Source organism: Schistocerca americana, chromosome 5, assembly GCF_021461395.2.
Source record: "Schistocerca americana isolate TAMUIC-IGC-003095 chromosome 5, iqSchAmer2.1, whole genome shotgun sequence".
Classification (NCBI taxonomy): Eukaryota; Metazoa; Arthropoda; class Insecta; order Orthoptera; family Acrididae; genus Schistocerca; species Schistocerca americana.
In genome coordinates, this window is record NC_060123.1 from 741,746,607 (window position 1) to 741,769,645 (window position 23,039).

Sequence of the window (23,039 nt, forward strand, 5' to 3'; positions counted from 1 at the left end):
ACAAAAGGCACAATGCCGCCTTAAGTACAAGAATAGAGACTCCTCTTACTGTCGGTGCTCTGAGCATTCCCTGTGAGACCAGTATTAGTTTCCGATACACCACTGCAGATTCAATGTATTCCTTGGACCTTCACATTGACGTTGAACACAGAAATCGCATCGGAATTAAATACAAAAGACGCAATGCCGCCTTAAGTACAAGAATAGAGACTCTTCTCACAGTCGGTGCTTTGAGCATTCCCTGTGAGACCAGTATTAGTTTCTGATTCAAAACTGCAAGTTCAATGTATTCCTTGGACCTTCACATTGACGATGAATCGCAGAAATCGCATCGGAATTAATTACAAAAGGCAAATGCCGTCATAAGTACAAGAATAGAGACTCTTCTTACAGTCGGTGTTTGAGCATTCCCTGTGAGACCAGTATTAGTTTCCGATACACCACTGCAGGTTCAGTGTATTCCTTGGACCATCACATTGACGATGAAACACAGAAATCGCATCGGAATTTAATACAAAAGGTGCAATGCCGCCTTAAGTACAAGAATAGAGACTCTTCTTACAGTCGGTGCTTTCAGCATTCCCTGTGAGACCAGTATTAGTTTCCGATACACCTCAGCAGGTTCATTGTATTCCTAGGACCTTCACATTGACGAAGAAACACAGAAATCGCATCGGAATGAAATACAAAAGGCAAACTGCCGCGTAAGTACAAGAATAGAGACCCTTCTTACAGTCGGTGCTTTCAGCATTCCCTGTAAGACCAGTATTAGTTTCCGATACACCACTGCAGGTTCAATGTATTCCTAGGACCTTCACATTGACGAAGAAACACAGAAATCGCATCGGAGTTAAATCCAAAAGGCACAATGCCGTCTTAAGTACAAGAATAGAGACTCTTCTTATAGTCGGTGCCATGAACATTCCCTGTGAGTCCAGTATTAGTTTCCGATACACCTCAGCAGGTTCAATGTATTCCTTGGACCTTCACATTGACGATGAAACACAGAAAACGCATCGGAACTAAATACAGAAGGCCCAATGCCGCCATAAGTACAAGAATCGAGACTCTTCTTACAGTCGGGGTTTTGAGCATTTCCTGTGAGACCAGTGTTAGTTTCCGATACACCACTGCAGGTTCAATGTATTCCTTGGACCTTCACATTGACGATGAAACACAGAAATCGAATCGGAATTAAATACAAAAGGCGCAATGCCGCCATAAGTACAAGAATAGAGACTCTTCTTACAGTCGGTGCTTTGAGCATTCCCTGTGAGACCAGTATTAGTTTCCGATACACCACTGCAGGTTCAATGTATTCCTTGGACCTTCATATTGACGATGAAACATAGAAATCGCATCGGAATTAAATTGAAAAGGCGCAATGCCGCCTTAAGCACAAGAATAGAGACTCTTCTTACAGTCGGTGCTTTGAGCATTCCCTGTGAGACCAGTATTACTTTCTGATACACCACTGCAGGTTCAATGTATTCCTTGGACCTTGACATTGACGATGAAACACAGAAATCGCATCGGAATTATGTACAAAAGGCACAATGCCGTCATCAGTACAAGAATAGAGACTCTTCTTACAGTCGGTGCTTTGAGCATTCCCTGTGAGACCAGTATTAGTTTCCGACACACCACTGCAGGTTCAATGTATTCCTTGGACATACACATTGACGATGAAACCCAGATATCGCATCGGAATTAAATACAAAAGGCGAACTGCCGCGTAAGTACAAGAATAGAGACTCATCTTACAGTCGGTGCTTACAGCATTCCCTGTGAGACCAGTATTAGTTTCCGATACACCACTCCAGGTTCAATGTATTCCTTGGACATACACATTGACGATGAAACACAGAAATCGCATCGGAATGAAATACAAAAGGCAAACTGCCGCGTAAGTACAAGAATAGAGACTCTTCTCACAGTCGGTGCTTTCAGCATTACCTGTGAGACCAGTATTAGTTTCCGATACACCTCAGCAGGTTCAATGTATTCCTAGGACCTTCACATTGACGATGAACCACAGAAATCGCATCGGAATTAAATACAAAAGGCACAATGACGGCTTAAGTACAAGAATAGAGACTCTTCTTACAGTCGGTGCTTTGAGCATTCCCTGTGAGACCAGTATTAGTTTCCGATACACCACTCCAGGTTCAATGTAATCCGTGGACATTCACATTGACGATGAAACACAGAAATCGCATCGGAATGAAATACAAAAGGCGAACTGCCGCGTAAGTACAAGAATAGAGACTCTTCTTACAGTCGGTGCTTTCAGTATTCCCTGTGAGACTAGTATTAGTTTCCGATACACCTCAGCAGGTTCAATGTAATCCTAGGACCTTCACATTGACGATGAAACACAGAATTCGCATCGGAATTAAATACAAAAGGCACAATGTCGCCCTAAGTACAAGAATAGAAACTCTTCTCACAGTCGGTGCTTTGAGCATTCCCTGTGAGACCAGAATTAGTTTCCGATACACCACTCCAGGTTCAATGTATTCCTTGGACCTTCACATTGACGATGAAACACTGAAATCGCATCGGAATGAAATACAAAAGGCAAACTGCCGCGTAAGAAAAGAATAGAGACTCTTCTTACAGTCGGTGCTTTCAGCATTCCCTGTGAGACCAGTATTAGTTTCCGATACACCTCAGCAGGTTCAATGTATTCCTAGGACCTTCACATTGACGATGAAACACAGAAATCGCATCGGAATTAAATACAAAAGTCACAATGTCGCCTTAAGTACAAGAATAGAGACTCTTCTTACAGTCGGTGCTTTGAGCATTCCCTGTGAGACCAGAATTAGTTTCCGATACACCACTGCAGGTTCAATGTATTCCTTGGACCTTCACATTGACGATGAAACACAGAAATCGCATCGGAATGAAATACAAAAGGCAAACTGCCGCGTAAGTACAAGAATAGAGACTCTTTTTACAGTCGGTTCTTTCAGCATTCACTGTGAGACCTGTATTAGTTTCCGATACATCTCAGCATGTTCAATGTATTCCTAGGACCTTCACATTGACGATGAAACACAGAAATCGCATCGGAATGAAATACAAAAGGCAAACTGCCGCGTAAGTACATGAATAGAGACTCTTCTTACAGTCGGTGCTTTCAGCATTCCCTTTGAGACCAGTATTAGAGTCCAATACACCTCGGCAGTTTCAATGTATTCCTAGGACCATCACATTGACGATGAAACACAGAAATCGAATCGGAATTAAATACAAAAGGCACAATGCCGTCTCAAGAAAAGAATAGAGACTCTTCTTACAGTCGGTGCTTTGAGCATTCCCTGTGAGACCAGAATGTGTTTCCGATACACCACTCCAGGTTCAATGTATTTCTTGGACATTCACATTGACGATGAAACACAGAATTCGCATCGGAATGAAATACAAAAGGCAAACTGCCGCGTAAGTACAAGAATAGAGACACTTCTTACAGTTGGTGCTTTCAGCATTCCCTGTGAGAGCAGTATTAGTTTCCGATACACCTCAGCAGGTTCAATGTATTCCTAGGTCCTTCAGATTGACGTTGAAACACAGAAATCGCATCGGAATTAAATACTAAAGGAACAATGTCGCCTTAAGTACAAGAATAGAGACTGCTCTTACAGTCGGTGCTTTGAGCATTCCCTGTGAGACCAGTATTAGTGTCCGATACACCACTGCAGGTTCAATGTAATCCTAGGACCTTCACATTGTCGATGAAACACAGAAATCGCACCGGAATTAAATACAAAAGGCACACTGTCGCCTTAAGTACAAGAATAGAGACTCTTCTTACAGTCGTTGCTTTGAGCATTCCCTGTGAGACCAGTATTAGTATCCGATACACCACTCCAGGTTCAATGTATTCCTTGGACATTCACATTGACGATGAAACACAGAAATCGCATCGGAATGAAATACAAAAGGCAATCTGCCGCGTAAGTACAAGAATAGAGACTCTTCTCGCAGTCGGTGCTTTCAGCATTTCCAGGGAGACCAGTATTAGTTTCCGATACACCTCAGCAGGTTCAATGTATTCCTGGGACCTTCACATTCACGAAGAAACACAGAAATGGCATCGGAATTAAATACAAAAGGCACAATGTCGCCTTAAGTACAAGAATAGAGACACTTCCTACACTCGGTGCTTTGAGCATTCCCTGTGAGACCAGTATTAAATTCCGATACACAACTGCAGGTTCAATGTATTCCTTGGACCTACACATTGACGATGAAACACGGAAATCGCATCGGAATGAAATACAAAAGGCAAACAGCCGCGTAAGTACAAGAATAGAGACTCTTCTTACAGTCGGTGCATTCAGCATTCCCTGTGAGACCAGTATTAGTTTCCGATACACCTCAGCAGGTTCAATGTAGTCCTAGGACCTTCACATTGACGATGAAACACAGAATTCGCTTTGGAATTAAATACAAAAGGCACAATGTCGCCTTAAGTACAAGAATACAGACTCTTCTTACAGTCGGGGCTTTGAGCATTCCCTGTGTGACCAGAATTAGTTTCCGATACACCACTCCAGGTTCAATGTATTCCTTGGACCTTCACATTGACGATGAAACACAGAAATCGCATCGGAATGAAATACAAAAGGCAAACTGCCACGTAAGTACAAGAATAGAGACTCTTCTTACAGTCGGTGCATTCAGCATTCCCTGTGAGACCAGTATTAGTTTCCGATACGCCTCAGCAGGTTCAATGTATTCCTAGGACCTTCACATTGACGATGAAACACAGAAATCGCACCGGAATTAAATACAAAAGGCGCAATGCTGCCTTAAGTACAAGAATAGAGACTCTTCTTACAGTCGGCGCTTTGAGCATTCCCTGTGAGACCAGAATTAGTTTCCGATACACCAGTCCAGGTTCAATGTATTCCTTGGACATTCACATTGACGATGAAACACAGAAATCGCGTCGGAATGAAATACAAAAGGCAAACCGACGCGTAAGTACAAGAATTGAGACTCTTCTTACAGTTGGTGCTTTCAGCACTCCCTGTGAGACCAGTATTAGTTTCCGATACACCTCAGCAGGTTCAATGTAGTCCTAGGACCTTCACATTGACGATGAAACACAGAAATCGCTTCGGAATTAAATACAAAAGGCACAATGTCGCCTTAAGTACAAGAATACAGACTCTTCTTACAGTCGGGGCTTTGAGCATTCCCTGTGTGACCAGAATTAGTTTCCGATACACCACTCCAGGTTCAATGTATTCCTTGGACCTTCACATTGACGATGAAACACAGAAATCGCATCGGAATGAAATACAAAAGGCAAACTGCCACGTAAGTACAAGAATAGAGACTCTTCTTACAGTCGGTGCTTTCAGCATTCCCTGTGAGACATGTATTAGTTTCCGATACATCTCAGCAGATTCAATGTATTCCTAGGACCTTCACATTGACGATGAAACACAGAAATCGCGTTGGAATTAAATACAAAAAGCGCAATGCCACCTTAAGTACAAGAATAGAGACTCTTCTTACAGTCGGTGCTTTCAGCATTCCCTTTGAGACCAGTATTAGTTTCCGATACACCACAGCAGTTTCAATGTATTCCTAGGACCTTCACATTGACGATGAAACACAGAAATCGCATCGGAATTAAATATAAAATGTACAATGCCGCCTTAAGTAAAAGAATACAGACTCTTCTTACAGTCGGTGCTTTGAGCATTCCAAGTGAGACCAGAATTAGTTTCCGATACACCACTCCAGGTTCAATGTATTCCTTGGACATTCACATTGACGATGAAACACAGAATTCGCATCGGAATGAAATACAAAAGGCAAACTGCCGCGTAAGTACAAGAATAGAGACTCTTCTTACAGTCGGTGCTTTCAGCATTCCCTGTGAGACCAGTATTAGTTTCCGATACACCTCAGCAGGTTCAATGTATTCCTAGGAACATCAGATTGACGTTGAAACACAGAAATCGCATCGGAATTAAATAAAAAAGGCACAATGTCGCCTTAAGTACAAGAATAGGGACTCTTCTTACAGACGGTGCTTTGAGCATTCCCTGTGAGACCAGTATTAGTTTCCGATACACCACTGCAGGTCCAATGTAATCCTAGGACCTCCACATTGACGATGAAACACAGAAATCTCATCGGAATTAAATACAAAAGGCACAATGTCGCCTTAACTACAAGAATAGAGTCTCTTCTTACAGTCGGTGCTTTGAGCATTCTCTGTGAGACCAGTATTAGTTTCCGATACACCACTCCAGGTTCAATGTATTCCTTGGACATTCACATTGACGATGAAACACAGAAATCGCATCGGAATGAAATACAAATGTCAAACTGCCGCGTTAGTACAAGAATAGAGACTCTTCTTACAGTCGGTGCTTTCAGCATTCCCTGTGAGACCAGTATTAGTTTCCGATACACCTCAGCGGGTTCAATGTATTCCTAGGACCTTCACATTGACGATGAAACACAGAAATCGCATCGGAATTAAATACAAAAGGCACAATGTCGCCTTAAGTACAAGAATAGTGACTCTTCTTACACTCGGTGCTTTGAGGATTCCCTGTGAGACTAGTATTAGTTTCCGATACACAACTGCAGGTTCAATGTATTCCTTGGACATTCACATTGACGATGAAACACAGAAATCGCATCGGAATGAAATACAAACGGCAAGCTGCCGCGTAAGTACAAGAATAGAGACTCTTCTTACAGTCGGTGCTTTGAGCATTCCCTGTGTGACCAGTATTAGTTTCCGATTCACCACTGCATGTTCAATGTATTCCTTCGACCTTCACATTGACGATGAAACACAGAAATCGCATTGGAATTAAATACAAAGGCACAATGCAGCATTAAGTACAAGAATAGAGACTCTTCTTACAGTCGGTGCTTTGAGCATTCCCTGTGAGACCAGTATTAGTTTCCGATACACCACTGCAGGTTCAATGTATTCCTTGCACCTTCACATTGACGATGAAACACAGAAATCGCATCGGAATTAAATACAAGAGGCGCAATGCCGCCTGAAGTACAAGAATAGAGACTCTTCTTACAGTCGGTGCTTTGAGCATTCCCTTTGAGACCAGTATTAGTTTCTGATACACCACTGCAATTTTTGAATGTATTCCTTGGACCTTCACATTGACGATGGAACTTAGAAATCGCATCGGAATTAATTACAAAAGGCACAATGCCGTCATAAGTACTAGAATAGAGACTCTTCTTACAGTCGGTGCTTTGAGCAATCCCTGTGAGACCAGTATTAGTTTCCGATACACCACTGCATGTTCAATGTATTCCTTGGACCTTCACATTGACGATGAAACACAGAAATCGCATCGGAATTAAATACAAAAGGCACAATGCAGCATTAAGTACAAGAATATAGATTCTTCTTACAGTCGGTGCTTTGAGCATTCCCTGTGAGACCAGTATTAGTTTCCGATACACCACTGCAGGTTCAATGTATTCCTTGGACCTTCACATTGACGTTGAAACACAGAAATCGCATCGGAATTAAATACAAATGGCGCATGGCCGCCTTAAGTACAAGAATAGAGACTTTTCTTACAATCGGGTCTTTGAGCATTCCCTGTGAGACCAGTAGTAGTTTCCGATATACCACTGCAGGTTCAATGTACTCCTTGCACCTTCACACTGACGATGAAACACAGAAATCGCATCGGAATTAAATACAAAAGGCTCAATGCCGTCTTAAGTACAATAATAGAGACTCTTCTTACAGTCGGTGCTATGAGCATTCCCTGTGAGACCAGTATTATTTTCCGATACACCACTGCAGGTTCAATGTATTCTTTGGACCTTCACATTGACCATGAAACACAGAAATCGCATCGGAATTAAATACAAAAGGCGCAATGCCGCCTTAAGTACAAGAATAGAGACTCCTCTTACAGTCGGTGCTTTCAGCATTCCCTGTGAGACCAGTATTAGTTTCCGATACACCTCAGCAGGTTCAATGTATTCCTAGGACTTACATATTGACGATGAAACACAGAAATCACATCGGAATTAAATAGAAAAGGCACAATGCCGTCTTAAGTACAAGAATAGAGACTCTTCTTACAGTCGGTGCTTTCAGCATTCCCTTTGAGACCAGTATTAGTTTCCGATACACCTCAGCAGTTTCAATGTATTCCTAGGACCTTCACATTGACGATGAAACACAGAAATCGCATCGGAATGAAATACAAAAGGCAAACTGCCGCGTAAGTACAAGAATAGAGACTCTTCTTACAGTCGGTGCTTTCAGCATTCCCTGTGAGACCAGTATTAGTTTCCGATACACCTCAGATTGTTCAATGTATTCCTAGGACCTTCACATTGACGAAGAAACACAGAAATCGCATCTGAAATAAATACAAAAGGCACAATGTCGCCTTAAGTACAAGAATAGAGACTCTTCTTACAGTCGGTGCTTTGAGCATTCCCTGTGAGACCAGTATTAGTTTCCGATACACCACTGCAGGTTCAATGTATTCCTTGGACCTTCACATTGACGTTGAAACACAGAAATCGCATCGGAATTAAATACAATTGGCGCAATGCCGCCTTAAGTACAAGAATAGAGACTCTTCTTACAGTCGGTGCTTTGGGCATTCCCTGTGAGACCAGTATTAGTTTCTGATACACCACTGCAGGTTCAATGCATTCCTTGGACCTTCACATTGACGATGAAACACAGAAATCGCATCGGAATTAATTACAAAAGGCACAATGCCGTCATAAATACAAGAATAGAGACTCTTCTTACAGTCGGTGCTTTGAGCATTCCCTGTGAGACCAGTATTAGTTTCCGATACACCACTGTAGGTTCAATGTATTCCTTGGACCTTCACATTGACGATGAAACACATAAATCGCATCGGAATTAAATACAAAAGGTGCAATGCCGCCTTAAGTACAAGAATAGAGACCCTTCTTACAGTCGGTGCTATGAGCATTCCCTGTGAGACCAGTATCAGTTTCCGATACACCACTGCAGGTTCAATGTATTCCTTGGACCTTCACATTGACGATGAAACACAGAAATCGCATCGGAATTAAATACAAAATGCGCAATGCCGCCTTTAGAATAAGAATAGAGACTCTTCTTACAGTCGGTGCTTTGATCATTCCCTTTGAGACCAGTATTAGTTTCTGATACACCACTGCAGGTTCAATGTATTCCTTGGCCCTTCACATTGACGATGAAACGTAGAAATCGCATCGGAATTAATTACAAAAGGCACAATGCCGTCATAAGTACTAGAATAGAGACTCTTCTTACAGTCGGTGCTTTGAGCATTCCCTGTGAGACCTGTATTAGTTTCCGATACACCACTGCAGGTTCAATGTATTCCTTGGACCTTCACATTGACGATGAAACACAGAAATCGCATCGGAATTAAATACAAAAGGTGCCATGCCGCCTTAAGTACAAGAATAGAGACTCATCTTACAGTCGGTGCTTTGAGCATTCCCTGTGAGACCAGTATTAGTTTCCGATATACCACTGCAGTTTCAATGTATTCCTTGCACCTTCACATAGACGATGAAACACAGAAATCGCATAGGAATTAAATACAAACGGCTCAATGCCGTCTTAAGTACAATAATAGAGACTCTTCTAACAGTCGGTGTTATGAGCATTCCCTGTGAGACCAGTATTAGTTTCCGATACTCCACTGCAGGTTCAATGTATTCTTTGGACCTTCACATTGACCATGAAACACAGAAATCGCATCGGAATTAAATACAAAAGGCGCAATGCCGAATTAAGTACAAGAATAGAGACTCTTCTTACAGTCGGAACTTTCAGCATTCCCTGTGAGACCAGTATTAGTTTCCGATACACCTCAGCAGGTTCAATGTATTCCTAGGACCTTCCCATTGACGATGAAACACAGAAATCAAATCGGAATTAAATAGAAAAGGCACAATGCCGTCTTACGTACAAGAATAGAGACTCTTCTTACAGTCGGTGCTTTCAGCATTCCCTGTGAGTCAGTATTAGTTTCCGATACACCTCAGCAGGTTCAATGTATTCCTAGGACCTGCACTTTGACGATGAAACACAGAAATCGCATCTGAAATAAATACAAAAGGCACAATGTCGCCTTAAGTACAAGAATAGAGACTCTTCTAACAGTCGGTGCTATGAGCATTCCCTGTGAGACCAGTATTAGTTTCCGATACACCACTGCAGGTTCAATGTATTTCTTGGACCTTCACATTGACGATGAAACACAGAAATCGCATCGGAATTAAATACAAATGGCACAATGCAGCATTAAGTACAAGAAAAGAGACTCTTCTTACAGTCGGTGCTTTGAGCATTCCCTGTGAGACCAGTATTAGTTTCCGATACACCACTGCAGGTTCAATGTACTCCTTGGACCTTCACATTGACGTTGAAACACAGAAATCGCATCGGAATTAAATACAAAAGGCGCAATGCCGCCTTAAGTACAAGAATAGAGACTCTTCTTACAGTCGGTGCTTTGGGCATTCCCTGTGAGACCAGTATTAGTTTACGATACACCTCAGCAGGTTCAATGTATCCCTAGGACCTTCACATTGACGATGAAACACAGAAATTGCATCTGAATTAAATACAAAAGGCACAATGTCGCCTTAAGTACAAGAATAGAGACTCTTCTTACAGTCGGTGCTTTGAGCATTCCCTGTGAGACCAGTATTAGTTTCCGATACACCACTCCAGGCTCAATGTATTCCTTGGACATTCACATTGACGTTGAATCACAGAAATCGCATCGGAATGAAATACAGAAGGCAAACTGCCGCGTAAGTACAAGAATAGAGACTCTTCTCGCAGTCGGTGCTTTCAGCATTCCCTGTGAGACCTGTATTAGTTTCCGATACACCACTGCAGGTTCAATGTATTCCTTGGACCTTCACATTGACGATGAAACACAGAAATCGCATCGGAATTAAATACAAAAGGTGCCATGCCGCCTTAAGTACAAGAATAGAGACTTATCTTACAGTCGGTGCTTTGAGCATTCCCTGTGAGACCAGTATTAGTTTCCGATATACCACTGCAGGTTCAATGTATTCCTTGCACCTTCACATTGACGATGAAACACAGAAATCGCATAGGAATTAAATACAAACGGCTCAATGCCGTCTTAAGTACAATAATAGAGACTCTTCTAACAGTCGATGCTATGAGCATTCCCTGTGAGACCAGTATTAGTTTCCGATACACCACTGCAGGTTCAATGTATTCTTTGGACCTTCACATTGACCATGAAACACAGAAATCGCATCGGAATTAAATACAAAAGGCGCAATGCCGAATTAAGTACAAGAATAGAGACTCTTCTTACAGTCGGAACTTTCAGCACTCCCTGTGAGACCAGTATCAGTTTCCGATACACCTCAGCAGGTTCAATGTATTCCTAGGACCTTCCCATTGACGATGAAACACAGAAATCAAATCGTAATTAAATAGAAAAGGCACAATGCCGTCTTACGTGCAAGAATAGAGACTCTTCTTACAGTCGGTGCTTTCAGCATTCCCTGTGAGTCAGTATTAGTTTCCGATACACCTCAGCAGGTTAAATGTATTCCTAGGACCTTCACTTTGACGATGAAACACAGAAATCGCATCTGAAATAAATACAAAAGGCACAATGTCGCCTTAAGTACAAGAATAGAGACTCTTCTAACAGTCGGTGCTATGAGCATTCCCTGTGAGACCAGTATTAGTTTCCGATACACCACTGCAGGTTCAATGTATTTCTTGGACCTTCACATTGACGATGAAACACAGAAATCGCATCGGAATTCAATACAAAAGGCACAATGCAGCATTAAGTACAAGAAAAGAGATTCTTCTTACAGTCGGTGCTTTGAGCATTCCCTGTGAGACCAGTATTAGTTTCCGATACACCACTGCAGGTTCAATGTACTCCTTGGACCTTCACATTGACGTTGAAACACAGAAATCGCATCGGAATTAAATACAAAAGGCGCAATGCCGCCTTAAGTACAAGAATAGAGACTCTTCTTACAGTCGGTGCTTTGGGCATTCCCTGTGAGACCAGTATTAGTTTACGATAGACCTCAGCAGGTTCAATGTATTCCTAGGACCTTCACATTGACGATGAAACACAGAAATTGCATCTGAATTAAATACAAAAGGCACAATGTCGCCTTAAGTACAAGAATAGAGACTCTTCTTACAGTCGGTGCTTTGAGCATTCCCTGTGAGACCAGTATTAGTTTCCGATACACCACTCCAGGCTCAATGCATTCCTTGGACATTCACATTGACGTTGAATCACAGAAATCGCATCGGAATGAAATACAGAAGGCAAACTGCCGCGTAAGTACAAGAATAGAGACTCTTCTCGCAGTCGGTGTTTTCAGCATTCCCTGTGAGACCAGTATTAGTTTCTGATACACCTCAGCAGATTCAATGTATTCTTGGGACCTTCACATTGACGAAGAAATACAGAAATGACATCGGAATTAAATACAAAAGGCACAATGTCGCCTTAAGTACAAGAATAGAGACTCTTCTTACACTCGGTGCTTTGAGCATTCCCTGTGAGACCAGTATTAGTTTCCCATACACAACTGCAGGTTCAATGTATTCCTTGGACCTTCACATTGACGATGAAACACAGAAATCGCATCGGAAATAAATACAAAAGGCGCAATGCCGCCTTAAGTGCAAGAATAAAGACTCTTCTTACAGTCGGTGCTTCGAGCATTCCCTGTGAGACCAGAATTAGTTTCCGATACACCACTCCAGGTTCAATGTATTCCTTGGACATTCACATTGACGACGAAACACAGAAATCGCATCGGAATGAAATACAAAAGGCAAACTGCCGCGTAAGTACAAGAATAGAGACTCTTCTTACAGTCGGTGCTTTCAGCATTCCTGTGAGACCAGTATTAGTTTCCAATACACCTCAGCAGGGTCAATGTATTCCTAGGACCTTCACATTGACGATGAAACACAGAAATCGCATCGGAATGAAATACAAAGGCACAACGCCGTCTTAAGTACAAGAATAGAGACTCTTCTAACAGTCGGTGCTATGAGCATTCCCTGTGAGACCAGTATTAGTTTCAGATACACCACTGCAGGTTCAATGTATTTCTTGGACCTTCACATTGACGACGAAACACAGAAATCGCATCGGAATTAAATACAAAAGGCACAATGCAGCATTAAGTACAAGAAAAGAGACTCTTCTTACAGTCGGTGCTTTGAGCATTCCCTGTGAGACCAGTATTAGTTTCCGATACACCACTGCAGGTTCAATGTACTCCTTGGACCTTCACATTGACGTTGAAACACAGAAATCGCATCGGAATTAAATACAAAAGGCGCAATGCCGCCTTAAGTACAAGAATAGAGACTCTTCTTACTGTCGGTGCTTTGGGCATTCCCTGTGAGACCAGTATTAGTTTACGATACACCTCAGCAGGTTCAATGTATCCCTAGGACCTTCACATTGACGATGAAACACAGAAATTGCATCTGAATTAAATACAAAAGGCACAATGTCGCCTTAAGTACAAGAATAGAGACTCTTCTTACAGTCGGTGCTTTGAGCATTCCCTGTGAGACCAGTATTAGTTTCCGATACACCACTCCAGGCTCAATGCATTCCTTGGACATTCACATTGACGTTGAATCACAGAAATCGCATCGGAATGAAATACAGAAGGCAAACTGCCGCGTAAGTACAACAATAGAGACTCTTCTCGCAGTCGGTGCTTTCAGCATTCCCTGTGAGACCAGTATTAGTTTCTGATACACCTCAGCAGATTCAATGTATTCTTGGGACCTTCACATTGACGAAGAAATACAGAAATGACATCGGAATTAAATACAAAAGGCACAATGTCGCCTTAAGTACAAGAATAGAGACTCTTCTTACACTCGGTGCTTTGAGCATTCCCTGTGAGACCAGTATTAGTTTCCCATACACAACTGCAGGTTCAATGTATTCCTTGGACCTTCACATTGACGATGAAACACAGAAATCGCATCGGAAATAAATACAAAAGGCGCAATGCCGCCTTAAGTGCAAGAATAGAGACTCTTCTTACAGTCGGTGCTTCGAGCATTCCCTGTGAGACCCGAATTAGTTTACGATACACCACTCCAGGTTCAATGTATTCCTTGGACATTCACATTGACGACGAAACACAGAAATCGCATCGGAATGAAATACAAAAGGCCAACTGCCGCGTAAGTACAAGAATAGAGACTCTTCTTACAGTCGGTGCTTTCAGCATTCCTGTGAGACCAGTATTAGTTTCCAATACACCTCAGCAGGGTCAATGTATTCCTAGGACCTTCACATTGACGATGAAACACAGAAATCGCATCGGAATGAAATAAAAAGGCACAACGCCGTCTGAAGTACAAGAATAGAGACTCTTCTTACAGTCGGTGCTTTCAGCATTCTCTGTGAGACCAGTATTAGTTTCCGATACACCACAGCAAGTTCAATGTAATCCTAGGACCTTCACATTGACGATGAAACACAGAAATCGCATCGGAATTAAATACAAAAGGTGCCATGCCGCCTTATGTACAAGAAAAGAGACTTTTCTTACAGTCGGTGTTTTGAGCATTCCCTGTGAGACCAGTATTAGTTTCCGATATACCACTGCAGGTTCAATGTATTCCTTGCACCTTCACATTGACGATGAAACACAGAAATCGCATCGGAATTAAATACAAAAGGCACAATGCCGTCTTAAGTACAAGAATAGAGACTCTTCCTACAGTCGGTGCTTTCAGCATTCCCTGTGAGACCAGTATTAGTTTCCGATACACCTCAGCAGGCTCAATGTATTCCTTGGACCTTCACATTGACGATGAAACACAGAAATGGCATCGGAATTAAATACAAAAGGCACAATGTCGCCTTAAGTACAAGAATAGAGACTCTTCTTACACTCGGTGATTTGAGCATTCCCTGTGAGACCAGTATTAGTTTCCCATACACAACTGCAGGTTCAATGTAATCCTTGGACCTTCACATTGACGATGAAACACAGAGATCGCATCGGAATGAAATACAAAATGCGCAATGCCGCCTTAAGTACAAGAATAGAGACTCTTCTTACAGTCGGTGCTTTGAGCATTCCCTGTGAGACCAGAATTAGTTTCCGATACACCTCAGCAGGTTCAATGTATTCCTTTGACCTTCACATTGACGATGAAACACAGAAGTCGCATCGGAATGAAATAAAAAAAGGCAAATTGCCGCGTAAGTACAAGATTAGAGACTCTTCTTACAGTCGGTACTTTCAGCATTCCCTGTGAGACCAGTATTAGTTGCCGATACACCTCAGCAGGTTCAATGTATTCCTAGGACCTTCACATTGACGATGAATCACAGAAATCGCATCGGAATTAAATACAAAATGCGCAATGCCGCCTTCAGTACAAGAATAGCGACTCTTCTTACAGTCGGTGCTTTGAGCATTCCCTGTGAGACCAGAATTAGTTTCCGAGACACCACTCCAGGTTCAATGTATTCCTTGGACCTTCACATTGACGATGAAACACAGAAATCGCATCGGAATGAAATACAAAAGGCAAACTGTCGCGTAAGTACAAGAATAGAGACTCTTCTCACAGTCGGTGCTTTCAGCATTCCCTGTGAGACCAGTAATAGTTTCCGATACACCTCAGCAGGTTCAATGTATTCCTGGGACCTTCACATTGACGAAGAAATACAGAAACGGCATCGGAATTAAATACAAAAGGCACAATGTCGCCTTAAGTACAAGAATAGAGACACTTCTTACACTCGGTGCTTTGAGCATTCCCTGTGAGACCAGTATTAGTTTCCCATACACAACTGCTGGTTCAATGTATTCCTTGGACCTTAACATTGACGATGAAACACAGAAATCGCATCGGAATGAAATACAAAATGCAAACTGCCGCGTAAGTACAAGAATAGAGACTCTTCTTACAGTCGGTGCTTTCAGCATTCCCTGTGAGACCGGTATTAGTTTCCGATACACCACTGCAGGTTCAATGTATTCCTTGGACCTTCACATTGACGATGAAACACAGATATCGCATCGGAATTATATACAAAAGGCACAGTGCTGCATTAAGTACAAGAATAGAGACTCTTCTCACAGTCGGTGCTTTGAGCATTCCCTGTGAGACCAGTATTAGTTTCCGATACACCACTGCAGGTTCAATGTACTCCTTAGACCTTCACATTGACGTTGAAACACAGAAATCGCATCGGAATTAAATACAAAATGCGCAATGCCGCCTTAAGTACAAGAATAGAGACTCTTCTTACAGTCGGTGCTTTGAGCATTCCCTGTGAGACCAGTATTAGTTTCCGATACACAACTGCGGGTTCAATGTATTCCTTGCACCTTCACATTGACGATGAAACACAGAAATCGCATCGGAATTAAATACAAAAGGCGCAATGCCGCCTTAAGTACAAGAATAGAGACTCTTCTTACAGTCGGTGCTTTGGGCATTCCCTGTGAGACCAGTATTAGTTTCCGATACACCTCAGCAGGTTCAATGTATTCCTAGGACCTTCACATTGACGATGAAACACAGAAATCGCATCTGAATTAAATACAAAAGGCACAATGTCGCCTTAAGTACAAGAATAGAGACTCTTCTTACAGTCAGTGCTTAGAGCATTCCCTGTGAGACAAGTATTGGTTTCCGATACACCACTCCAGGTTCAATGTATTCCTTGGACCTTCACATAGACGATGAAACACAGAAATCGCATCGCAATGAAATACAAAAGGCAAACTGCCGCGTAAGTACAAGAATAGGGACTCTTCTCGCAGTCGGTGCTTTCAGCATTCCCTGTGAGACCAGTATTAGTTTCCGATACACCTCAGCAGGTTCAATGTATTCCTGGGACCTTCACATTGACGAAGAAATACAGAAATGGCATCGGAATTAAATACAAAAGGCACAATGTCGCCTTAAGTACAAGAATAGAGACTCTTCTTACACTCGGTGCTTTGAGCATTCCCTGTGAGACCAGTATTAGTTTCCCATACACAACTGCAGGTTCAATGTATTCCTTGGACCTTCACATTGACGATGAAACACAGATATCGCATCGGAATTAAATACAAATGACGCAATGCCGCCTTAAGTACAAGAATAGAGACTCTTCTTACAGTCGGTGCTTTGAGGATTCCCTGTGAGACCAGGATTAGTTTCCGATACACCATTTCAGGTTCAATGTATTCCTTGGACATTCACATTGACGATGATACACAGATATCGCATCGGAATGAAATACAAAAGGCACAACGCCGTCTTAAGTACATGAATAGAGACTCTTATTACAGTCGGTGCTTTCAGCATTCTCTGTGAGACCAGTATTAGTTTCCGATACACCATTGCAGGCTCAATGTGTTCCTTGGACCTTCACATTGTCATTGAGGCACAGATATCGCATCGGAATTATATACAAAAGGCACAATGCAGCATTAAGTACATGAATAGAGACTCTTCTTACAGTCGGTGCTTTGAGCATTCCCTGTGACACCAGTATTAGTTTCCGATACACCACTGCAGGTTCAATGTACTCCTTGGACCTTCACATTGACGTTGAAACACAGAAATCGCATCGGAATTAAATACAAAAGGCGCAATGCCGCCTTAAGTACAAGAATAGAGACTCTTCTTACAGTCGGTGCTTTGGGCATTCCCTGTGAGACCAGTATTAGCTTCTGATACACCACTGCAGGTTCAATGTATTCCTTGGACCTTCACATTGACGATGAAACACAGAAATCGAATCGGAATTATATACAAAAGGCACAATGCGGCATTAAGTACAAGAATAGAGACTCTTCTTACAGTCGGTGCTTTGAGCATTCCCTGTGAGACCAGTATTAGTTTCCGATACACCACTGCAGGTTCAATGTATTCCTTGGACCTTCACACTGACGATGAAACCCAGAAATCGCATCGGAATTAAATACAAAAGGTGCAATGCCGCCTTAATTACAAGAATAGAGACTCTTCTTACAGTCGGTGCTTTGAGCATTCCCTGTGAGACCAGGATTAGTTTCCGATACACCACTGCAGGTTCAATGTATACCTTGCACCTTCACATTGACGATGAAACACATAAATCGCATCGGAAATAAATACAAAAGGCGCAATGCCGCCTTAAGTACAAGAAAAGAGACTCATCTTACAGTCGGTGCTTTGAGCATTCCCTTTGAGACCAGTATTAGTTTCTGATATACCACTGCAGGTTCAATGTATTCCTTGGACCTTCACATTGACGATGAAACATAGAAATCGCATCGGAATTAATTACAAAAGGCACAATGCCGTCATAAGTACAAGAATAGAGACTCTTCTTACAGTCGGTGCTTTGAGCATTCCCTGTGAGACCAGTATTAGTTTCCGATACACCACTGCAGGTTCAATGTATTCCTTGGACCTTCACATTGACGATGAAACACAGAAATCGCATCGGAATTAAATACAAATGATGCCATGCTGCCTTAAGTACAAGAATAGAGACTTTTCATACAGTCGGTGCTTTGAGCATTCCCTGTGAGACCAGTATTAGTTTCCGATATACCACTGCAGGTTCAATGTATACCTTGCACCTTCACATTGACGATGAAACATAGAAATCGCATTGGAATTAAATACAAAAGGCTCAAAGCCGTCTTAAGTACAATAATAGAGACTCTTCTTACAGTCGGTGCTATGAGCATTCCCTGTGAGACCAGTATTAGTTTCCGATACACCACTGCAGGTTCAATGTATTCGTTGGACCTTCACATTGACAATGAAACACAGAAATCGCATCGGAATTAAATACAAAAGGCACAATGCCGTCTTAAGTACAAGAATAGAGACTCTTCCTACAGTCGGTGCTTTCAGCATTCCCTGTGAGACCAGTATCAGTTTCCGATACACCTCAGCAGGTTCAATGTATTCCTTGGACCTTCACATTGACGATGAAACACAGAAATCGCAACGGAATGAAATACAAAAGGCAAACTGCCGCGTAAGTACAAGGTTAGAGACTCTTCTTACAGTCGGTGCTATCAGCATTCCCTGTGAGACCAGTATTAGTTTCCGATAAACCTCAGCAGGGTCAATGTATTCCTAGGACCTTCACATTGACGATGAAAAACAGAAATCGCATCGGAATTAAATACAAAATGCGCAATGCCGCCTTAAGTACAAGAATAGAGACTCTTCTTACAGTCGGTGCTTTGAGCATTCCATGTGAGACCAGAATTAGTTACCGATACACCACTCTAGGTTCAATGTATTCCTTGGACATTCACATTGACGATGAAACACAGAAATCGCATCGGAATGAAATACAAAAGGCAAACTGCCGCGTAAGTACAAGAATAGAGACTCTTCTTACAGTCGGTGCTTCCACCATTCCCTGTGAGACCAGTATTTGTTTCCGATACTCCTCAGCAGGTTCAATGTATTCCTAGGACCTTCATATTGACGATGAAACACAGAAATCGCATCGGAATTAAATACAAAAGGCTCAATGTTGCCTTAAGTACATGAATAAAGACTCTACTTACAGTCGGTGCTTTGAGCATTCCCTATGAGACCAATATTAGTTTCCGATACACCACTGCAGGTTCAATGTATTCCTAGGACCTTCACATTGACGATGAAACACAGAAATCGCATCGGAATTAAATACAAAATGTACAATGTCGCCTTAAGTACAAGAATAGAGACTCTTCTTAAAGTCGGTGCTTTGAGCATTCCCTGTGAGGCCAGTATTAGCTTCCGATACACCACTCTAGGTTCAATGTATTCCTTGGACATTCACATTTACCATGAAACACAGAAATCGCATCGGAATGAAATACAAAAGGCAAACTGCCGCGTAAGTACAAGAATAGAGACTCTTCTTACAGTCGGTGCTTTCACCATTCCCTGTGAGACCAGTATTAGTGTCCGAAACACCTCAGCAAGTTCAATGTATTCCTAGGACCTTCACATTGATGATGAAACACAGAAATCGGCTAGGAATTAAATACAAAGGGCACAATGTCGCCTTAAGTACAAGAATAGAAACTCTTCTTACAGTCGGTGCTTTGAGCATTCCCTATGAGACCAGTATTAGCTTCCGATACACCACTCCAGGTTCAATGTATTCCTTGGACATTCACATTGACGATGAAACACAGAAATCGCATCGGAATGAAATACAAAAGGTAAACTGCCGCATAAGTACAAGAATAGAGACACTTCTTACAGTCGGTGCCTTCAGCTTTCCCTGTGAGACCAGTATTAGTTTCCGATACACCTCAGCAGGTTCAATGTATTCCTAGGACCTTCACATTGACGATGAAACACAGAAATCGCGTCGGAATTAAATACAAAAAGCACAATGTCGCCATAAGTACAAGAATAGAGACTCTTCTTACTGTCGGTGCTTTGAGCATTCCCTGTGACACCAAAATTAGTTTCCGATACACCACTCCAGGTTCAATGTATTCCTTGGCCCTTCACATTGACAATGATACACAGAAATCTCATCGAAATGAAATACAAAAGGCAAACTGCCGCGTAAGTACAAGAATAGAGACTCTTCTTACAGTCGGTGATTTGAGCATTCCCTGTGAGACCAGTATTAGTTTCCGATACAACACTGCAGGTTCAATGTATTCCTTGCACCTTCACATTGACGATGAAACACAGAAATCGCATCGGAATTAAATACAAAAGGCGCAATGCCGCCTAAAGTACAAGAATAGAGACCATTCTTACAGTCGGTGCTTTCAGCATTCCCTGTGAGACCAGTATTAGTTTCCGATACACCTCAGCAGGTTCAATGTATTCCTAGGACCTTCACATTGATGATGAAACACAGAAATCGCATCGGAATTAAATACAAAGGGCACAATGTCGCCTTAAGTACAAGAATAGAGACTCTTCTTACAGTCGGTGCTTTGAGCATTCCCTATGAGACCAGTATTAGTTTCCGATACACCACTCCAGGTTCAATGTATTCCTTGGACATTCACATTGACGATGAAACACAGAAATCACATCGGAATGAACTACAAACGGCAAACTGCCGCGTAATTACAAGAATAGGGACTCTTCTTACAGTCGGTGCTTTCAGCTTTCCCTGTGAGACCAGTATTAGTTTCCGATACACCTCAGCAGGTTCAATGTATTCCTAGGACCTTCACATTGACGATAAAACACAGAAATCGCATCGGAATTAAATACAAAAAGCACAATGTCGCCTTAAGTACAAGAATAGAGACTCTTCTTACTGTCGGTGCTTTGAGCATTCCCTGTGAGACGAGAATTAGTTTCCGATACACCACTTCAGGTTCAATGTATTCCTTGGCCCTTCACATTGACGATGATACACAGAAATCGCATCGAAATGAAATACAAAAGGCAAACTGCCGCGTAAGTACAAGAATAGAGACTCTTCTTACAGTCGGTGCTTTCAGCATTCCCTGTGAGACCAGTATTTGTTTCCGATACAACTCATCAGGTTCAATGTATTCCTAGGACCTTCACATTGACGATGAAACACAGAAATCGCATCGGAATTTAATACAAAAGGCACAATGTCGCCTTAAGTACTTGAATAGAGACTGTTCTTACAGTCGGTGCTTTGAGCATTCCCTGTGAGACCAGTATTAGTTTCCGATACACCACTGTAGGTTCAATGTATTCCATGGACCTTCACATTGACGATGAAACACAGAAATCGCATCGGAATTAAATAGAAAATGCGCAATGCCGCATGAAGTACAAGAATAGAGACTCTTCTTACAGTCGGTGCTTTGAGCATTCCCTGTGAGACCAGAATTAGTTGCCGATACACCACTCCAGGTTCAATGTATTCCTTGGACATTCACATTGACGATGAAACACAGATATCGCATCGGAATGAAATACAAAAGGCAAACTGCCGTGTAAGTACAAGAATAGAGACTCTTCTTACAGTCGGTACTTTCAGCATTACCTGTGAGACCAGTATTAGCTTCCGATACACCTCTGCAGGTTCAATGTATTCCTAGGACATTCACATTGACGATGAAACACAGAAATCGCATCGGAATTTAATACAAATGGCACAATGTCGCCTTAAGTACAAGAACAGAGACTCTTCTTACAGTCGGTGCTTTCAGCATTCCCTGTGAGACCAGTATTAGTTTCCGATACACCACTACAGGTTCAATGTATTCCTTGGACCTTCACAGTGACGATGAAACACAGAAATCGCATCGGAATTAAATACAAAAAGCACAATGTCGCCATAAGTACAAGAATAGAGACTCTTCTTACTGTCGGTGCTTTGAGCATTCCCTGTGACACCAAAATTAGTTTCCGATACACCACTCCAGGTTCAATGTATTCCTTGGCCCTTCACATTGACAATGATACACAGAAATCTCATCGAAATGAAATACAAAAGGCAAACTGCCGCGTAAGTACAAGAATAGAAACTCTTCTTACAGTCGGTGATTTGAGCATTCCCTGTGAGACCAGTATTAGTTTCCGATACAACACTGCAGGTTCAATGTATTCCTTGCACCTTCACATTGACGATGAAACACAGAAATCGCATCGGAATTAAATACAAAAGGCGCAATGCCGCCTAAAGTACAAGAATAGAGACCATTCTTACAGTCGGTGCTTTCAGCATTCCCTGTGAGACCAGTATTAGTTTCCGATACACCTCAGCAGGTTCAATGTATTCCTAGGACCTTCACATTGATGATGAAACACAGAAATCGCATCGGAATTAAATACAAAGGGCACAATGTCGCCTTAAGTACAAGAATAGAGACTCTTCTTACAGTCGGTGCTTTGAGCATTCCCTATGAGACCAGTATTAGTTTCCGATACACCACTCCAGGTTCAATGTATTCCTTGGACATTCACATTGACGATGAAACACAGAAATCACATCGGAATGAACTACAAACGGCAAACTGCCGCGTAATTACAAGAATAG